This window comes from Cetorhinus maximus, chromosome 10, assembly GCF_964194155.1.
Source record: "Cetorhinus maximus chromosome 10, sCetMax3.hap1.1, whole genome shotgun sequence".
Classification (NCBI taxonomy): Eukaryota; Metazoa; Chordata; class Chondrichthyes; order Lamniformes; family Cetorhinidae; genus Cetorhinus; species Cetorhinus maximus.
The window spans coordinates 67,120,730-67,130,827 of NC_135888.1; the positions used below are offsets into that span (position 1 = coordinate 67,120,730).

General features: G+C 43.0%; 1 non-coding gene across 1 annotated transcript; it reads right to left on the reverse strand.

The window, feature by feature from the left end:
• Positions 1-9,322: 9,322 nt before the first annotated feature.
• Positions 9,323-9,513, reverse strand: LOC144686152 (U2 spliceosomal RNA). Its single transcript, XR_013577856.1, has one exon. It is a non-coding gene; the product is annotated as a U2 spliceosomal RNA (small nuclear RNA).
• Between the last annotated feature and the right edge of the window lie 585 nt (positions 9,514-10,098).

Genomic DNA, 10,098 nt, shown 5'->3' on the forward strand with positions numbered 1-10,098 from the left:
CACAAAGGTGAAATTAATAAACTAACGAAGGCCCTCGAACAAATGGCAGAGTGTTAGTTTGCTATGACATGTCTGCATTCCTTTTCACAGATATCTTGCATCTAACTGGAGGAGTATCAATTCCCTTATCACCTAACTGCACTACTTCCTCAGATATAATCCTGTGAGATTGTTTGGAGGAACTGTTTTGTACAAAAACAGATTCCTTTCCTACAATTAAGTGTTGTGCTTCAGATATTAATTTGAAATATAATCTCTTAAACTGATAGTTAAGACATAACCTTGTCCTTTAACTCGATGGCTAGATTGATGCTTATGTGCCTCCAATACATTTCTTGCTGTGCAGAGAATATCAACATGCTGCTTCATCAACCCGGGAATGACACCTAGCTGTCATAAAGATGTCATGCAGCGCCTGCTTGCCTGTGAAGCTGAAAAGATTAATAGGATAAGGCTGCTATGCTGTCTGAGGCAAGGGGCCAATTTTAACATAATCTGCCCATCAGGAAACGTGATATTGGATGCAAAGTTGGTTTTATAGCCTACTCAATTTTACTTTCCATTGAAGTTGGTAATATTGGGAAGAGCGTAAGAGAGAAATCATGGACCCTGGTACTTCTGTTTCCGGACCCCTTATCCCTTTTTCTAGCAGTGTTTCGTGTCTGTGTCCTCTTCGCGAAAGTCTGAGAGATTGTCTTGTATTCCAAGGTGTGTAACGGTAAATATTGGTGCAATAAATCCAGAATCAGTTAAATTGAGGTGAAAATATTGTCCAAATGCACTACACTTGTTTAGCTGAAACAAAATAAAATCCTGATTTAACATGTGGGACATTACTACAAATTAATGTCCAAATGTGCATAATATTAATGATCCACTTTGTTAAATGTTGTTCCTTTTATTTTTAAAACTCATAATGGATTTGCAACACAAGGTAAATAATGCAGAGTACCCAATATAATCAAGTATTACCTTGTCTTTGGTTCATTTGTGGTGAATGACAAGTTATGCATTTTACCAAGAAGAGCACATTGTGTTTCCCAGTGTGGCCTTATCTTGATGGTTAGCATGTTCTTGTCCTGATTATCTTTATCCCCATTGGCAAACGGTTCCCATATGTTCACTTATATAAATATCATTGTTTCTAAATCACCATTTCAGACTTAAATAATTAGTAAATATTATGTCGCCATGCAACATTTTTAAACAAAACTATTATACAGAATAACCAATTGTACTTTTGGAAACTCCAAAATTAAATTCAGTGTTGTGAGGGTTAAAGTTGTACAAAGTCCATAACAGAGGGTGATCGCGCTGTGTGCTCTGGTTTCGCATTGATCTGCCCTGTGTAGTAGCAGCCTTGAGCCTGGCCTCCCCTTGAACACCTTGTGCAACTCCTTTCCTGGCATAGGGTCAGTTTGGCAGATGTGTCCTTCAGGACTCATTCAGAATGGTCAGTAGTGGTGCTATCAAGCCACTCTTGGTGATGGGCATCCAGGGTACATTCTGTGTCCTTGCTGCTCTCAGTGCTTCTTTCAAATGGTGTTCAACATGGAGGAGTACTGATTTGTAGGCTGAGGGAGGGTAGTAGATGGTAATCAGAAGGTTTCTTTGTTCATGTTTGACCTGATGTCACGACACTTCATGAGATCCGAAGTCAATGTTGAGGACTACTGGGCTCGACTGTATACCACAGTGCCACCACCTCTGGGATGGTGATGGAGGATTCTGGGACATAGTCATACTTACTGTATCATACCTTGTAGCCAATGTCAGGTTGTTGCTTGATGCATCTTGGGGGCAGCTCTCTCAATTTTGACAGAAGTCCCTAGATTTTGGTAAGGAGGATTTTGCAGGGTTGACTGGGCAGGTTGTGCTTTTGTTGTTCCTGGTGCCAAAATTGATGCTGGGTGGTCCACCCAGTTTAATTCTTTGTTGACTTTTCTGTAACACATTGATACAACTGAGTGACTTGCTAGACTGTTTCAGAGGCAAGTTAGCAGTCAACCATTTGCCTTATATCTGGAGTCACATGCAGGACAGGTAAAGACAGCAGATTTCATTCTCTGAAGGGTATTGGTGAACCACATAGGTTTTTACGACAATCCAGCAGTTTCATGATCATTATTGAGGCTTGCTTCTTATTCCAGGTTTACTAATTAATTGAATTCACTAAATGTCCTTAACTACTGTGGTGGGATTTGAATGCATGCCTCTGGAGTATTAGCCTGGTCAAACTCATTATTAGTTTGACAGAAAATTCTGGGCCACTGAATTCAAAATCCTTATTTACATTCTGTGATTACCTCTGCAACTCTTCTAGTTCTACATACCAGCCTGCAAGCCTTTCTTTGCATTATTCTCTCCTTTTGTTAAACTATTAATGGCAGAACCTTTCAACTGTCTGGGCCTACCACTCAAGAATTCTCTATCTTAACTCTGCTATGCTACCTTGATTCCCATCAAATTCCTCATCATCTCCTCCGACCATACCTTTTACCTTACCTATTTATTTTTCTGTCTTGATTGCCTTTACGAAGCACCTAATATGTGCACTATGTTAAATGAACTAGAAAAACACAACTTGTTGATTTTAGATGAATGGGGAAGGAGGAAGAGATATGAAGCAATTGAAAAGTGATGTGAAGAAAATTATAGGTGAGTTTGTATTTCTTCAATACCATTGTGCATTTTATGTTTCAGTTATGTGATGGAAGTTTATGTTAGGGTTCTATATTAAGGAAAGTGAAGGCAATTTGAGTGGCAGAAGATAAGTATTGGCACAAGTGCTCAGACTTGCCCTGACTACACTTGTGAGGGCATTAAAATCCTTCTTGCACTTTGTGATAGTGCTTGGAGTGGTGGACTACCTGCCTCTCCCACTTCCTCCATACAGTTTGAAAGAATCTCTTTTGTGACGAAAGTATAGTAATTTTTATAATATTTTTCTGGTTTATTGTGAAGTAGGTTCATGGGTGTGATTATATGGGTCTGTCTGTGTGATTTAATTACATTTGGAGTCAAGTAGACTGTAGGCTTGAAATTACCAAAAGAAGCTAGGTGTAGAAATGTGTTTGAGATGCTAATGAGTAAACATGGATGGCTTAGCATGTAAGGTGTGAAGGGAATTTGCATTTTTTAGATAAATTAAGGGATTGTTGGATTTCAAAGGGATATTAGTCTGTTTACAACTAGCCAGATAAGCAAGGCTAAGGAGTGTGTTTATTTTCCCCAAAGGTTACTGACAATGGCTACATGAAAGATTTTATATAATGAAGAAGATACAGTTTCAAAGACATATGGAACAATAACCTTTAAGTATTAAATAGAGAGAAACATATATAAAGGAGAATGAAAGGCGAGGAGAGGGCCATGTAAGATCTAACAGGAGTGTGTGAAACAGCCTTCAAGAAGCCTCCAGCCATTTATACATAAGTCTGCTATGTAAAGTAACAAAGTGAGGAAGCCATTTAGAATTCCACTGTCAAGAGGGTATTGTCTTAAGTTGCCTGTTTTGTTTTAAATCCAAAATCTACTTTAGACTGTTGCCTTAAAGGGGGCATGTGGCTGGGAGTCAGGTCAATTAGGAATGTTAGGATTTGTTATAGTAGTAAGTAATTGTCGTCTTATGTATGTGCTTGAAATCTTTTATTTTGCTAATAAATATTTCAATTTAATTTTTAAAAAATCTCTAAAGGTCTTGGTGGACTCATTACTTCTGAATTCAGTACACACATCTTCTCAAAATAAATACAAAATGTTGTGATAGCAACACCAAGTTTCCCTTGTGGATTTGGTCTGACTGGCACACACCTGCTATGCCTTAACACTCTTGTGGACTCTTAGTGCCTAGAAGGTTTGCTATTCTGGCCCTCACTTCTGCCAGAAGGATTTCTAGGCATGCATCTGTGATTCTGGGGCACTTAATTGCTGACACTTTTAGACAATCTGGCCACTGCTTCTGCTGCTGGCCAGAAGTACCGCTGTCCCTGTAAATTTCTGCACTAAATTGCTGCACTATTTTAAATACAGCAGCTTAAATTTCCTTTCCATTCAGAGGCTGTAAATTCAAAGCAGTGGGCAAAAGAGAGACCTCGAGCAGAATTTTACACTGGTGGGATTTTGCGGTCCCGCCGAAGCAATGAACTTTTGAATAGCTCGCCGTATTTTGCGGCACTGGCACCGCCCCTGCCATGACGGAGCTGTAAAATTCCACCCCTAGAGTAATTTGCAATGTGTTAACAGCACTCCATCTTGATGATTGCTAGTCCTGCTCCAGCATTAATAAGGCAATGGGAGGAGAATTCAGCCCAATAAATAAATTGGTTATTATGAGTTAATACTTAAGAATATTTGAGGTCCATATCAACATTGTTGAGGGAGTTTATGGAACAGCAACAAGGATCTCTTGTGGGCTCAGAGATTTAAAGAGCTTAGTCATTCTCCTTTGTGCAAAGAAGGCTAAGCAGGATAATACAAGTATTTAAAAAAGAAGGATTAATTATTAAAGTGGATGTAGCCCACTGAGCAAAAGGACATTTTAACAAACCATGAAAAAAATTGTCAATTAGTTTGGGTTAAAATTTTTCTGTTCATGGACATTGAATATTTGTAAATAAACTGACATCTAATCTTATTTCAATATAATAAAGGTAACATTTTTAAAGAAATAGCTCAGATTTTTCTAGGAATTGTATGGTTAATAGCATGTTTGAGACTTGAGTGAATAAATTATCATTATTTGAAAAAAGTTACAAGAATCGGATTGAAATGTGCATTTATGATATTAAATTAGCCTGCATAGCAAACAAATGCTCAATTAAGAAAACTGTTCTTTCAAATTCCTTATATTTTCTCATTAAAATGACCTAATAATGTCACTCACATTTATGTATATGTTCATATGAACATATGAGTTAGGAGCAGGAGTAGGCCACTTGGCCATTCGAGCCTGCTCCACCATTCAATAAGATCATGGTTGATCTGATTTTAACCTCACATTCCAGCCTACCCCCCAATAACCTTTTACCCCCTTGCTTATCAAGAATCTATCTACCTCTGCTTTAAAGATATTCAAAGACTCTGCTTCAACCACCTTTTGAGGAAGAGAATTTTTAAGTCTCTCAACTCTCTGAGAAAAAAAAAATTCCTCATCTCTGTCCTAAATGCACGACCCCTTATTTTGAAACAGTGACCCTGAGCTCTAGGTTCTCCCACAAGAGGAACCATCCTTTCCAAATCCATCCTGTCAAGTCCCCTTCAATCAAGTCGCCTCTTACTTTTCTAATCTCCAGCAGATACAAGCCTAGCCCGTCCAGCCTAACCTCGTAAAACAACCCGCCTATTTCAGGTATTAATCTAGTAAACCTTCCCTGAGCTGCTTCCAAATGCATTTATATCTTTTCTTAAATAAGAAGACTGTACACAGTACTCCAGATGTGGGCTCACCAATGCCCTGTATAACTGAAGCATAACCTCCTTACTTTTATATTCAATTCCTCTTGCAATAAACAATAACATTCTATTAAATTTGCTTATTACTTGCTGCACCTGCATACTAACCTTTTGCGATTCATGTACTCGGGCACCCAGATCTTTCTGCATCTCAGAGCTCTGTAATCTCTCACCATTTAGATAACATGCCTTTCTTTTATTTGCCCTTTTAAAAATGGACAACCTCACATTTTTGTACAATAAACTCCATTTTCCAGATCTTTGCCCATTTACCTAACCTATCTATATCCCTCTGTAGTCTCCTTATGTCCTCTTCACAACTTACTTTCTGTCATCTTTATGTCATCAGCAATTTTGGCAACCATACCATCAGTTCCTTCATCCAAATCATTTCTATAAATTGTAAAGAGTTGAGGCCCCAGCACTGATCCCTGTGGCACACACTCGTCACACCCTGCAAACAAGCAAATGAGCCATTTATGGCTACCCTATGTTTCCTGTTAGTTAGCCAACTTCTATCCATGCCAACATATTACCACCTACACCCTGAGCTATTATTTTCCGCAATAACATTTGATGAAGCACCTAATCAAATGCCTTCTGAAATTCTAAGTAAGGTACACCCACCATTTCCCGTTTACCCACAGCATCTGTTACTTCTTCAAAGAACTCCAATGAATTGGTTAAACATGATTTCTCGCTCACAAAACCATGTTGACTCTTCTTCATTACCTTGAATTTATCTAAGTGCCCTGTTATTTTTTTTATTTTTTTTTTGTAAAAATATACTTTATTCATAAAATATCTTCAATCACATTCCAAACCATTTCAAAAACAACATTACAAGGGTACAATCCAGGTTAAACTTTTACAAAATGTATCACCAGGTGCATCAGTACAAACAATATTACAATCATTTACAGCCTTTCATTTTGAGCTGTACAGCCCTAGGGGCTCTAAACAGTTCCCAGTCTCTCGGTGCGCTGTGGCAGAAGGTCTTAGACAGCGACCCTTCCCCATTGCGCCTTTGCGGCCGCTGCCCCAAGCTTTAGTGCGTCCCTCAGCACGTAGTCCTGGACTTTGGATTGTGCCAGTCCGCAACAATCGGTCGGGGACAACTCTTTGCGCTGGAAGACCAACAAGTTTCGGGCAGACCAAAGCGCGTCTTTCACCGAGTTGATGATCCTCCAGCTGCAGTCGATGTTTGTCTCGGTGTGTGTCCCTGGGAACAGCCCGTAGAGCACAGAGTCCTGTGTCACAGAACTGCTCGGGATGAACCTCGACAGCAACCACTGCATCTCTCTCCAGACTTTCTTTGCAAAGGCACAATCCACAAGGAGGTGAACAACGGTCTCTTCCCCACCACAGCCACCTCGAGGGCAACGTGCAGAGGGGGTGAGCCTCCTGGTGTGTTGGAAGGATCTGACGGGGAGGGCCTTTCTCACCACCAGCCAAGCTACGTCTTGGTGCTTGTTGGAAAGTTCTGGCGATGAGGCATTCTGCCAAATGACTTTGACAGTCTGCTCGGGGAACCATCCCACAGGGTCCACCCTCTCCTTTTCCCTCAGGGCCTCTAGGACGTTACGTGCTGACCACTGCCTGATGGACTTGTGGTCAAAGGTGTTTTTCTGCATAAATTTTTCCACCAGGGACAGGTGGTACGGCACGGTCCAACTACTTGGAGCGTTCCGCGGCAGGGTGGCCAGACCCATCCTTCGCAACACCGGGGACAGGTAGAACCTCAGCACGTAGTGACACTTGGTGTTTGCGTACTGAGGGTCTACGCACCGCTTGATGCAGCCACACACAAAGGTGGCCATCAGTATGAGGGCGATGTTGGGCACGTTTTTTCCCCCTTTATCTAGAGGCTTGTACATCGCGTCCCTGCGGACACGATCCATTTTCGACCTCCAGATAAAGCGGAAGATGGCTCGAGTGATCGCCATCGCGCAGGAGTCTGGAATGGGCCAGACCTGCGCCACGTACAGCAACAGCGAGAGTACCTCACACCTGATGACCAGGTTCTTTCCCGCAATGGAGAGGGAGCGTCGCTCCCACATGCCCAGTTTCCTTTTCACCATAGCCACTCGCTCCTTCCAGTTTCTAACGCATGCCCCGGTCCCTCCGAACCATATCCCCAGCACCTTCAGGCCGTCAGCCCTGACAGTGAAGGGGACAAAGGATCGGTCAGCCCAGTTCCCAAAGAACATGGCCTCGCTCTTCCCACGATTTACCTTGGCTCCCGAGGCCAGTTCGAACTGGTCGCAGATGTGCATCAGTCTGCGCACCGACAGCGGATCCGAGCAGAAGACGGCGACGTCGTCCATGTACAGGGAGGCTTTTACCTGAGTGCCTCCACTGCCTGGGATCGTCACTCCTCTTATGCCCGGATCCTTCCTGATGGACTCGGCAAAGGGTTCTATGCAACACACGAAAAGGACAGGCGAGAGAGGACAGCCCTGCCTGACTCCAGATTTAATCGGAAAGCTATCTGTTTCCCACCCATTGATTGAGACTGCGCTACTGATGTTAGTGTAGAGCAGTTGGATCCAATTTCGAATTCCCTCCCCAAACCCCATTTTGGAGAGCACATCCCCCATGTAGGTGTGCGATATTCTGTCAAAGGCCTTCTCCTGATCCAAGCTGATGAGGCAGGTATCCACACCCCTGTCCTGTACATAGGCAATCGTATCCCTGAGCAGCGCCAGGCTGTCAGAGATCTTCCTGCCTGGCACAGAGCAGGTCTGGTCAGGGTGAATCACCAATTCCAGAGCGGATTTGACCCGGTTGGCGATGACCTTGGACAGAATCTTATAGTCCACATTCAACAGTGAAATGGGTCGCCAATTTCTAATTTCCTCCCTTTCCCCCTTGTGCTTGTAGATGAGGGTGATGATGCCTTTCCTCATGGATTCTGACATACTACCGGCCAGGAGCATACTCTCGTACACTCCTAGCAGGTCTGGGCCGATCAAGTCCCACAGAGCCGAATACAACTCCGCCGGCAAGCCGTCGCTTCCGGGGGTTTTACTCTTCTCGAAGGACTCGAGGGCCTTAGTCAGTTCATCAGGAGTTAGCGGTTTGTCCAGGCTCTCCCGCGTACTGTGGTCTAAGACCTCCGTGATAGAGGACAGGAAGGACTGGGAGGCCGTGCTGTCCGTGGGCTTCACGTCATACAATCCGGCATAAAAGGATTTGCTGATCCTCAGAATGTCGGACCGTGATGACTTTACTGAGCCGTCTTCTTCCTTCAGGCTGCTGATCACAGAGCGCTCTCTGTGTACCTTTTGGAAGAAGAAACGTGAGCACGTCTCATCCTGCTCCACGGAGCGGACTCTGGAACGGAAGATGATCTTGGAGGCCTCCGAGGCAAAGTGCGAGGCTTGCTGGCCCTTCACCTCTTGGAGCTCCTCCTTGACATCGACCCCCATCGACTGCAGCCGGAGCAGATTCTGCATCTTTTTCTGGAGTCGGGACATTTCCCTCTGTTCCTTTCTAGCTTTCTGGGTGCCTTTGAGGATGAAAAACCTCTTGATGCTTCCCTTGATCGCTTCCCACCAGTGTGTCAGGGACTCAAAGAGGGGTTTCACGGTTCTCCAACCTTTGTAATCCCTCTTGAGCTCCTCAATGTTCTCTGGGGTCAGCAGTTGCACATTTAGCTTCCATGCCCCCCTGCCCACCCTCAGGTCCTTCTCCAAGTGGCAGTCCGCCAGTAGGAGGCAGTGGTCAGAGAAAAACACCGGCTTGACCTCGGTGGATCTGACTGTGAATGCACGGGACACAAACAGGAAGTCTATCCTGGAACGAATGGACCCGTCTGGCCGCGACCAGGTGTATCTACGCTGCGCTCCGTCTGCAGGGTTGCTGAAGACGTCGTGCAGCTTCCAGAGATACTGCAATACCGGGTCGATGCGTGGAGTGGACGGAGCAAGCCCCTATTCCATCTCCCTGCTCCAAAAATCAATTTAATATATGGTCCCCAGATAAGGGACGCACCAGACACTAAACTGATAAGAACAGACACTACACTTGATCCCAGCCAAAACGCCGAGAAGCCCTGTTATAATGTCTTTAATAATAGCTTCTAATATTTTCCCTATGACAGATGTTAAGATAACTGGCCTATAGTTTCCTGCTTTCTATCTCCCTTTTTGAATAAAGAAGTTACATTAGATATTTTCCAATCTCATGGAATCTTTCACGAATCTAGTAAATTTTTGAAATTAAAACCAATGCAACAACTATCTCCCTAGCCACTTCTTTTAAGGCCCTGGGATGAGATCCATCAGGAATTGGGCCCACAGTTTCAACAATTTGCATAGTCTCACTTCCCTGGTGATTGTAATTTTCTTGAGTTCCTCCCTCAACCTACTAATTAGATGTAGAAGTAGTGCAACTACTTCTACGTCTAATTAGTAGGTTGAGATTGTATTTTTATTCATTTGAAATGTAAATAGATATTAAATTGTAATTTTACAAACATTAAGTTACTTTTAAAGTTACATGGTTGCTTTATAGGTTGGTGTAACAGTCTATACAAAAAATAATGCAGAATTATGCAGATATGTTATGTAGGGTTATGCAGATTATGCTGGGGCCTTAACTTTTTACAATCTATGTCAAATGACTTGGGTGAAGGGATTG